The sequence below is a fragment of the Ochotona princeps genome, unplaced genomic scaffold (assembly GCF_030435755.1).
Source record: "Ochotona princeps isolate mOchPri1 unplaced genomic scaffold, mOchPri1.hap1 HAP1_SCAFFOLD_100, whole genome shotgun sequence".
NCBI classification, from domain to species: Eukaryota; Metazoa; Chordata; class Mammalia; order Lagomorpha; family Ochotonidae; genus Ochotona; species Ochotona princeps.
In genome coordinates, this window is record NW_026697498.1 from 272,501 (window position 1) to 284,404 (window position 11,904).

Here is an 11,904-nt window from a genome sequence, read left to right on the forward strand (position 1 = left end):
ACGCACCAAGCAGCACACACCAGCGAGGCTGCGACGGCACACCCGGGAGAGAGCACACCGGGGCAGTGAAGGAGCGACGGCACCACTCGGTTCCAGGCGCCTGAGAGGCAAACGACCTGGACCGCTCCAGGAGCACCGCAGAGAGCTGAGCAGGGTCAGACTCTGCCAGACAAGCCCCGCACCACCACCGCGGGACGGGGCCCGCCCACACACCATGACACACCGACACGGCAGAGGGCGAAGGGTGTCCGCCACGTCCGAGGACCCCCGCCTGGACCCCCAACGCCAGCACCTTCAGGCGGCACAAGGCAGAGGGAGCGGAGATCGAGCCGGATTCCGCACCCCTGGCCTCTCCCACCACGCCGAGGCAGGGGAAAGAGGAACCAGGAGCCCGCAAGACAGAACGAGCAGCTCGGCAGCATTCGCCATGAATGGCCGTCCCTCGTCTGTAAGCGGCTTAGGCCCGGCCCAGGAGAGCGCCACATCACCACATCGGTCAAGTCTCGGTCTAGGATTATGACATCACGCGAGGCACAGGGGGTCACGCCCAGCGAGGACAGCTGCCAGGGGGGGGTCCGTCGGCAGCCTCGCCAGCCCCTTGCCTCTTCAGCAGCGGTGGCCAACCCCAGCGGAGGAACGCCTGACACGCACACGCGGCATAAGGCCGACGACCACTGAGACTCAGTTCTGAGGGGGTTCTGTCAGCCACCACTACGCAGCGGGCCACCTGCGGCAGAAGACGGACACGGGTATAGGACCCAGCGCCCAGCCTCACCTCTGCCGCTCTCGGGGCAAATTCTAAGCCGGAGATGGTGGCACCGTCGCAGGGCTAAACCAGGATCGCACACCAAGCTCCCGCACGAACCCAGGCAGGGAGCTCGGCACCGGATGGGCAGGGGGAACGCAGTCCAGCGCCAGGCCGCCGGCAGCCCATCGCGCTCCCCCCTACCGCCCCAGACGCGAACCCAGGGGCCCAGCTCTTCCGGTGACAGTCACCAGGAGACAGCGTGTCAGCACCTACCTGCAGATCCAAAATGACAACTGCAGGTGTAGAAATGCCCTTCCAGGGGACAACAGGGACAACCTATGGGACACAGCCGCCCCTCAGATGGGGGCCCGGGTCACAAGTCCCCAAAAACACAGCCATCGCCCACAGGGCATGCTCCTGTGGCCACCTGGTCGACCCCAGGAGTTAGAGAAAAGCAAACAACTCTACAGCCCCACCAACGGCCCCGACCAGGTCCCCCTAGGGTGCGGGTGACAAGTGTCGGGCCGGCGGCCCAGGGCCTCAGCCCCGCCAACGGCCCCGGCCGGGTCCCCTAGTGCAGGCGACAAGTGTCGGGCCGGTGGCCGTGGCCTCGCAGCCCCGCCAACGGCCCCGACCAGGTCCCCCTAGGGTGCGGGTGACAAGTGTCGGGCCGGCGGCCCAGGGCCTCAGCCCCGCCAACGGCCCCAGCCGGGTCCCCTAGTGCAGGCGACAAGTGTCGGGCCGGTGGCCGTGGCCTCGCAGCCCCGCCAACGGCCCCGACCAGGTCCCCTAGGGTGCGGGTGACAAGTGTCGGGCCGGTGGCCGTGGCCTCGCAGCCCCGCCGACGGCCCCGACCGGGTCCCCTTGTGCAGGCGACAAGCGTCTGGGCCGGCGGCCGTGGCCTCAAGCCCCACCAACGGTCCCGGCCGGGTCCCCTAGTGCAGGCGACAAGTGTCGGGCCGGTGGCCGTGGCCTCGCAGCCCCGCCGACGGCCCCGATCGAGTCCCCTAGTGCACGGTGGCAGTGATAAAAGGGTGTGCTGGTCGACCCCATGCACTCTAGCGGTACTCCAGCCCGGTTACAATCGGGAGCGAGCAGACACCTACCCACCCCCGCAGCTGCCTGCCTGCTCACTTGCAAGCCTCCAGGCTCAATCTCCGAACAGCGCACGAGCCACCAAGGTCCCAGCAGGGCTGGGACTCTCCCGCCTGCAGCTTGGGGACTTTGTCACATCCTGTCCCGGGCTCTCCACCCACTTGCTCGCCCTTGCCGGCTCCAGAATGCTCTACAGCTACAGCACGGCTGCCACCAGGTGGAGTCAGACAGCCAGCACCAAGGGACAAAGGGACAGCACGCTGGATGCACGCAGCCAGGCAATGAAGCCGAGATAGGCAGGGAAATGTGTGTCACTGCCTCCCTCCCTCCCTCCCCTCGCAGGGGGTGCTGGCTGGTCCCGGCCGCCAGGTCGGTTGCTTTGCCTTGCCTCTCATTTAGAACCAAACTGTGTCGTGACCGTCACTGGTGAAATGTTAACATTCGGTGTTGATGCATGGAACACCAGGTCGCGTGGCTTGGGGAGAATCGAGTTGTAGTAGTGAGTGACCACGCATCTACTGTGACAGGATACATCTGACCTATCAGTACAGTCTTGGGGGAAGGGTGGATAGACTTGGTCACACACAGGTAAAGGAAAACGGCAGACAGAAAATAAAATGAAAACACCGACATTGAGAGAGAAAAGGGAGAGAGAAACGGGGGGGGGGGGGGGGGAGAGAATGAGAACTGAAAGGAAGGCAAAACTAAGAAAGAAAGAAAAAAAAAAAAAAAAAACCAGGAAGACCAAAAACTAGGAAAGGAGAAAGACAACATAAAGGGAAGCAATGGACACAGTAGAACAAAATTTTTTGGGGGGAAAAAAAAAAAAAACAGACACACACGAGTAAAACAGATGAGGCAAGACAATAAATCCAGCATGAGGACGCGAGAGAAAAACATATATAGATTGAAAGAGAAGAGAGAAACAAGTTAAGAAGGACCAAGGAAGCCAAAGGTAAAGGAAGAAGGCAGACAGAAAATAAAATGAAAACACCGACATTGAGAGAGAGAAAAGGGAGAGAGAAACGGGGGGGGGGGGGCTGGGGGGAGGAGAGAATGAGAACTGAAAGGAAGGCAAAGGTAAGAATACAAAAAAAAAAAAAGAAGAAGAAGAAGAAAGACAAAAACTAAGAAAAGAGAAAGACAACATAAAGGGAAGCAATGGAAACATTAGGGGAGACACACACACACACACACACACACACACACACACACACACACGCAGGTACAACGGCCAGACACACACCGATGAGGGAAGAAAATAAATCCAGAATGAGGACGCGAGAGAAAGGCCTATAAAGATTGAACGAGAAAAAACAACTCAAGAACAACCTAGGGGAAGGCAGAGAATGTAAGGATGAAGACTGTCAAATAAAGGTGGGAGTCACAAGTGAAATTCTAGGAGATGTAGGGGAGTGGGAGAAGGAGAGGAGACAGTGAAAAGGAGAAAGCGAAAGAAAGAAAGAGAGGAAAGCGGGAATCGGCGAGCAAAACAGAGAAAGAGAGAGAGAGAGAGAGAGAAACAGAGCCTAAAAGGAATGGAGAGATCCAAGAAGAAAGAACTAAGGCAACATCCCTGGGAAGGTAACAGATCCCCCCGCCTGGACGTGGCAGGAGCACCTAGAGAGGCGCGCACAGTGCAGTCCCGGCCCGGCGGAAGGACGGTTTCTGCCGCCGCGGCCCCCTCCCCCCTCCCCCCTCCCCCCTCCCCCCACCGCCGGCACCGCCGCCACTGCTCAGCCAGCAAGCCAGAAGCCCGACTGTGCTTACTGCGCCTGCGCCAGACCGACTCTCTCCCTCCCTCCCTCCCTCCCTCCTCCTTCCTCGACCCCCCCAAACTCCACGCCGACCACCACCCCGAGGCCTCGCGAGACTTGTTCAGACGCGGGCGCCATCTTGAAGCCATTATTGCTTGTGATTAATGGCATACAGCCACACCCTCACTCCTTTTTAAAGCCACTCCCTGGGAACCTGATGTAAGGGCCAGCAGTGACTAGCACAGCGTTGTTGAGACATTCAGCCTGAGCCCTCCCTGGAGCCAAACTGTAAGGTCCATACATGGGCTGATGTTTCATGACTTGAATTAATTACAGTTTAGCTGATGAGAATCCATTTCTAAATAAAATTTTCACTTGAGAGGCCAGCGCAGAGTGCAGGAGGATTAACATCCCCATAAAGCCCTTACATGTATGGCAGTGCTCCTCCTAGTGTCAGACGCTGGCCAGAGCAGAGCAGTGCAGCATGGTCCCTGAGTTAACAGGTAACACACAGGAGCTGGCACTAATTAGGAGGCCAAGGTTGAAGACATCGTTGCGGAGGCAAATTCTGCTCTCTTGCTTCTTTTAATGTTTGTGAGAACAAAGGGCAAGCAGAGCAGTGAGAAGTGCAGGAAGCTGATTGATCTTCTCTACTTTTCCCACACAGAGTCAACGTGCTAGCATTTCAATGTGAATTAGGCCTTGCCTACCTACCATGATGACAGCAAGCTAAGCTGAAACCCCAGGGACGCTCAGGCCTGAGAAATGAGGCCTCTGAGAATGGGCAATGAGGTCATGTCTTCTGGCTGATAATCTGGGCGAGCGCGATCACCCCAGACATGTTTAGAGTTCATTAAGGAGTCCGAGCTTGGTGATAATAGGGCACTTCTTAAAAAGCAAATCAGAAATCCATGTGACAATGCAGTCAATCGTAATTCAAGCAAACATAATCTCCAAAGCAACAAATGTTCATTACCCTTTAGTCCATCCAATAAGCTTCAGACCTATGTCACAGCTTCCCCAACAATATAGGCTATCAGAACAGACATGCAACAAATAACCTGTGCACACTTACAAGGCTGCGAAGATTCACCTTTCCCTGGCTTTTCTGCCCACATTCCACAACCGATAGGCCTCACCTCTGCTGGAACTTCTGATAGTACACAAACCACAAACAGCATTACTATACCCGTAGTCTCATTTAAACAGCACTCAGGGACCATGTGTAGGGGATTACCTGTGCTGGGTCAGCCAAGAGTCAAGGTAGCAGAGTAAATGCAGGACCTGAGCAGAAAGCGCAAGCTCTGCCTCACAGGTAGTTTAAAGGGCTTGGGAGGGGAGTGGTTACAAAACAATGCAATACCCTCCCCTCTCAGTTGATAGGTGAGGCACAGGCAGAAGCAAATACATAGGCGGTGCAGCGGAGTGGCTGAGGATGAAATTAACATTCCATTGGTGTTAGGCCCCGCCTTCAGTTCAGAGGGCAGGGGACACAGCCACATTTCATTGGCCCACTGTCAACGGGTGCTGTCTATCATTGGCTCCTCCCCATAACATTCCCCACTTCTAACACCTGAGTCAAACCTTTGACTCACTCAGGTATCACATCCAGCCATTGGTTCACGCCCTAAATGGCCTCAATGGCAGCAGCAGAGCTGTTTGAAACCCGTTCTCCAGAAGTCTAATCCATCGGCACTGTGCACAAATGCCCAGGCTGTCTTTTATCCAGGCAAGTGTATACACGTATCCATACATATGGTAACTGGGGACAGACATCAGCCTGTTGCTTTACACTGACTGGCAGATGCAGGTTGGCAAGCCACGTGCGAAATGTGTATGGGTCACTGAGAAGGTGTGCAGGGTCCCAGGGCAGCACAACACATCACTGAAGGGAGGGGGGGGGAGAATCCCAGATTCTATGTCATTACAACACAATGTAATTAATGAATAAATTTAATAAAAAAAAATAAAGTACTACCAAATAAATTTGATAAAAAACACACACACACACAGAAAAAAAAAAACATCACTGAAGACAGGGCTCACGGACCTGTGTAATCACAGGCAAGAGGCTGTGAATTGCTCAGGGAAGGCAGTTTGGGGATGTATGGTTACATCCACAGCAGACCTCTTACAGTAAACTGTACATGCAAGAAGAGAATGGAGTGACTTATTCCAGATTCTAAAAGAAAAAAATTGTCAGTTCAGGAAAATCTACCAAGCTAACTTTAACTCTGCTTGAAAATGAAATAAACTTATTCCACAGTAAGGAAAAGTTACATCACACTGCCTATAAAACTGTGTCACATACTGCAATGTAATCAATTAAAAAAAAAAGGAATGTTACTCTTCCAAACCTGCCCTACAAAGGATACTTAAAGATGTTCTCTTGACAGTGAACAGGAATACCACCTAACAAAAGGCAAATGTGCATGCCAGCAAAATAATGGAAGAAAAAATCAATGAATAACCCATTGCTAAAATGACAGGGTTATTTACCTGTATTTTAGCATGCTCCGCTGCAAACTGACTTCAGGGATGGCAAGGCCAAGGCCAGTCTGCCCCCATGGAGCTCCTGTTTATGATGGGGGAAGCCAGGGCACTGGGCAAATTACCATCTGCTCATATAAACCTTGAAGCTAAATGGCCTAAAATCATCAAACAAACATTATAGATAAGTACACTGCATTATAAAAACAAAACCCACCTAATTGTTACTTTGAGGAGACATAACTCATCAAGAAAGATAAAACTACAGCTCAAGGGTTTTGATCTCTTTTTAAAGTTATGTCTCTTCAAAACACTGTTTTTCCTTTATCAAATTCTTAACTAACACAAGAGTGATAGTGTAGCATCATTTTCTTCAGTGCGATATTAGTGGTTCGGTAGCGTAATCATTAGTTTCATGGTGTTGTGAATTTCTATTTTGATTCCTTCCTGCTTTTGATTTGGTATTGTGCTTTTTCCTTTAAAGAGATGTATAGTAGCTGTCTAATAGAGGCTATCTTGTCCAGTTTTGAGGATACAATGCAGTGCAATTTCTACATCCAGCTCAAAGCTGGACTACCAATGAAAGTAACTATACCTTGACAACAGGATGCTGGACTGTCTGCAATTGTCCATGCCCGCCATGACGGACATATGACTATTTATGAAAAACTGGACTATAGGAATAACATGGGGAAACTCAGTGGTGGGATGGGGACTAGGGGTAGGTGTTAGGTAAATCATAGGGCGTATGGAACTGTACCAGAAAATGGCAATAAATATAAATAAATGAGTAAGTAAGTAAGTTACAGAAGCAATTGGACCTTATGATCAACATTTTCCCGAGTTGTTAATTGATATGTACTCTTGATTTCTACGCTTTCATTTGGTATCAGAGTCCTGACCGTAAGCATCTTGGGGTTCTGGTTTGTTCCCTCATTTCTCCTGCTTCGCTCTAAGATGGAAGCTGATTCCATTGTGAAGGACTCCAAGGATGTACAGTTGGACCTGCAGACCTTTTACCAGGGGTAATGGCAGGCCACACAGAAAAGACCAAACAGTCAGTCACATGCAGCCCACAAAAGCAAAGCCAAAAGGAGAGCGCACATTATTTTCACAGCTGCACTCACTTTGCCATACAGACAGTAAACAGGCAACTCTTCCAGCCCATTCAAAACAAACCGAAAGACAGATCAATTCATACATCATCATGTCTTTTCCTTTTTTATGATGTATTTATTTTTATTGGAAAGGCCAATATGTGGAGAGAAGGAGACACAGAGAGAAATATCTTCCACATGCTGGTTCACTCCCAAAGTTGCTTCAGTAGCCAGAGCTGAGACAATCCAAACTGGGGTGCCAGGAGCTTCTTTTGGGTCTCCAACATGGGCACAGCATCCCAACCTTTGGTCTGTCCTGTACTGCTTCGCCAGGCCACAAGCAGAGAGCTGGAAAGCAAAATGGGACAGTCGGAACATGAACTAGTGGTCACATGGCACCCACATGCATGCAAGACACGGAGGCAATCAGCCCACATGCCAGGCCTGATCTTATCATTCTACCTTATCTCACAGCAGAAATGCTGTCAGAACATGCCTGTGACTATAGATTTCAAGCTGAGTTCACGCAAGTTTTAGAGCTAAGAATCCCCTTGCTAACATTGTAAAGGCCACATAATGTCTACTTGCTCAGAGACTAGAAGCATAAGGAGTTAGCTGGACAGCAGAACAGGTAGTAGTGGTTCTGCCTTATTCTGCCATCAGGGATGCCCTCCAAGGCCAGTCGGCCCCCCAAAAGCACTTGTTTATGCTGGGGGAAGCCAGGGTGCTGGGCAAACAAGGGGCCTGTGATAGAAGCTGCACTTAAAAGAGCAGGGTAATGGGAACAGAGCCACCCTGGGTGTTAAAGAACTCCTGGGTCAGAACCACAGCACCTATAGGACTATATGTTCACTGTCTGCACCCCACTAGCTGGCCATGCTCTGTGAATTCATTCACATTTAATTAAAATGACTTGGTGGTGAAAACAATATTCTTATATAAATTACTGAAAACTATCCAAATCACCCAGTAAAAGCATTTTCTAAAGTAGATTTTAGCCTAGCATTCAGACATACCCTTGTGCACTCACACTGCATAGCTGACCGCTTGTATTCCAGTACTGGCCTTACCCTTGACCCCAGTTTCCTGGTTGCTGCACACCGTGGGACGCAGAGGGTGATCGCTGCAGAAGCTACAGCACTCCCACCGACATGGAAAACCTGGCCTCCATTACCGCCTTCTGCTTTGGGCCCCCAGGCACTGTGCTCCTTGAGCAGGAGCAAGTGAGCTGGAGTGATCTCTCTCCTTTTCACACAAAAGTACCTTTTAACAAAAAATGCCAGAACATAATCTGATTTAACTGTGTTATGTACAAACTCCACATTTTTTCTACTGTAAAAATATTAAACAAGTTATTCTTATATATTATACATTTTCATATACCAGGTTTTAAAAATTATTTTTATTTGAAAGATTATTGAGTTACATAAAGACAGAAGGAGACAGAGTGAGAGGGAGATGGTTTATCTGCTGGTGCACTCGCCAAAGAGTCCCATGGCTGCTGCTAGGTCACTCTGAAGCCAGGAGCCAGGAGCTTCATGTGAGTGTCCGACATGAATGCAGGGTCCCAGGCACTTGAGCTACCTTCTGTTGCTTTCCCAGGCACGTTGGGAGGAAACTTTCATGGAAGTGGAGCTAACAGGACCTGAACCAGAGCCCACATAGGGTGCTAGCAGCAAAGGAAAGCTTAGCCTGCTACGCCATGGCGCTGGCAGCAAATTTTCTTATTTTTATAAGCCAATCATTAATGAATGTAGGATACATCACCAAGATGAATCACAATCTCAATGAAAATCTACTATCATTATAGTAATAAACACCGAGCCAAGCACCGGACACTTATGTATGAAGTTGCATACACATTTTTAGGTAAGAAAGAAATCAGTCTAAGGGTATGAGACAAGTATAAGGAAATGAAGCTTCTGCAGCAAAGCCTGACGCAGCTCCGCAGCACGTCTTGGGAGCACATCATGCAGGAAGCCCAGTATCTCACTCTATGAAGTCCTGCCATACCCCAGTCGGTTTATGAATGGTCCCAACATTTCTCCTACACAAGGAACCCTAGCAACATTCTAATTGAGCTACCCTGTCTTACAACTTCAGATATTTAAACCTGGAAGAAACTGTGTCTGTTGCACATGCAGTGAACAAGAGTGTTTTCTCTGGTACAAGCAGTAAGCCTAACTATTTCCTACAGAGACTGTCTTTGTTACTAAAGAATACTATATCTGGGAATGCCCTCTAACATGATGTCCTTGGTGTCTCAGAGAATGGAGACTTGACACTAAGAACTAGAGTTCCAACTCTTAAACCACATTCAGAGCTTCTTCACTTTAATTAGCTGTCATGTATGTGATGGTACAAAACCACTTGGGACTAAACAATGAGGATGCGTTAGTTCAGATCGCAACTTGAGGGCTTGGGAACTGCGACCCTCAGTCAGACATTCACCATTTCAGGTCTCAGTTGTGACCATGTAATATAGTAACACTTAGCTGACAAAAACATATTATGCACATGAGAGCCTGTGCGACTCAAAGACATTGCAGTGACTTAAAATAAATGGTTTCAGCTCAATGAACATTCCAATGCTTGGAATACTTTATTTCTCACTGGGATTAAAGAATGATTCTGGAATAATAGATCTGAAGCACCAGGCACTGACCTGTGTACAAAGACTTCACATTGGCTGGGTGGCTCCACAGTCGTCCCATCATGCTCTGGTCGCAGGCTGGGTGGCTCCACAGTGATCACACCTTGCCTGGTCACAGGCTCGTTGCAGCTGTTCACACTCTCTGTAATGGTCACAGTCTGGTCTTGCAGCAGTCCCTACATCCATCACATCCTTTGCCCTGGCCATTTCCTTGAGCAGACACCTCCTGACAGACACAGGAAGATGTGGAAATTCAAATTATTATTACGGCTGCAACCCCGAACTAACATTTCATGAAAACAAGCTACCTTCATTGACGAAGGCCGCCATCAGATTATTTCTGTACATCAGCATCTTCACGAACTCAAACAGCTGTGGGAGAAGAACACTTAAATATATAAAACTAGGCATCATGACCTGATACTCTATGTACAAAAGTTTGTCTTCCTACAGATTCAATACTGAAATCAATACTTTTGCAGGCTAAGTGATGTTTTCAGCTGGCCTTTAAAATGAATGCAAATCCCATGAATGAGTTTTGAAGCATAATAACTGGATTATGCTGCTCAGAAGTTTCTTTTTGAGACAGAAGTCTGCATTGGTCCTGGTCCATTATATAATATCTAGAATTTGTCTCTAACACTGAATTATCTCTGGGTTTAAAGATATTGCGGTAGTGCTGTCTCTGAAAAGATATCTACCTCTCAATCCTTGCAGAATCTGAAAATTTATTTTTGTGTGTTACAGTGTGCTATTTCACATGTATGAATGATATTCTACACTTATCAATATATACGGCAGATATTACTATTGATATTTATCAGCTAAGACAGACAACAGTGACAAAGGCCATGGCCTAGTGGTTAAAGTCCTTCCTTGAATGCGCCGGGATCCCATGCGTACGTAGGTTCTAATCCTGGCAGCTCCACTTTCCATCCAGCTCCCTTCCTGGGTGGGCAGTCTGGATGGCCCAAAGCCTTGGGACCCTGACCCCAAGTGGGAGACCTGGAGGAGGTTCCTGGCTCCTGGCTCCAGATCAGCACAGCACCGGCCGTTGCACTCACTTGGGGAGTGAATCGTCGGCGGAGGATCTTCTTCTCTGTCTCTCCTACTATCTGTGTATCTGACCTTGTAATAAAAATAAACAAATAAAATAAATGTGAAAACACATGAGTGGTAGTCGCAAATAAAGGCAAGCTAACGACAGCATTTTTTCCATTAAAATCTTTAAATTGGGCCCTGCGTGATAATGTAGTGGTTGAGGTCCTCGCCTTGCACAAGCCAGAATCCCATATGGTCACCAGTTCTAATCCCGGTGGCCCTGCTTCCCATCCAGCTCCCTGCTTGTGGCCTGCGAAAGTAATCAAGGACGGCCCAAAGCCTTGGGACCCTGAACCCACATGGGAGACCTGGAGGAGGTTTCTTGCTCCTGGCTTCAGATCGGCACAGCACTGGCTGTTAGATCTTTCTCTCTGTCTCTCCTCCTCTCTGTGTATCTGACTTTGCAATTAAATAAATAAATCTTTAAAACAAATCTTTACATTGAGATGAAGATGGAAGTGTCAAAATAGACAAATATTGGTACACTGCACCTTCACAGATGGAACAACTACCAGGAAGTAAAGAATAGGAAAAGGGGACTGTCAGGTTTGGGGGTGAGGTTTGGCTCCTAGCATTACAGACAATGGAGAGCACTGGCTCCCCCATAGATGCTCCATTGCTCGTAGGCGACCTTCGTCCTTATCTGCTCCTGGGACTTCCAGAGCTAAGCTGCCTGCCTGGGGTCCACTAAAAGGACTAACAGAGTTGGTGCCAAATAAGTACAAGAAAACAGGATAACCTTTCAATGCAGAAACACTTCTCTTGGTGATGCTAGCTGTTACCATGACAACCTCCTCCCGGGCAAGTAATTGTGTTTGCTGGACTTATATTTCTTATTCACCAGTTAACAGACCAGTAATCTGGATCAATGTCACAGTTCTAGTATACCTTTAATTATTTGGTTGCAAGATCCTTATGATCTTAGGGGACCTCTTAAGCCTGAAGAGGAGAGGATGAAATTAC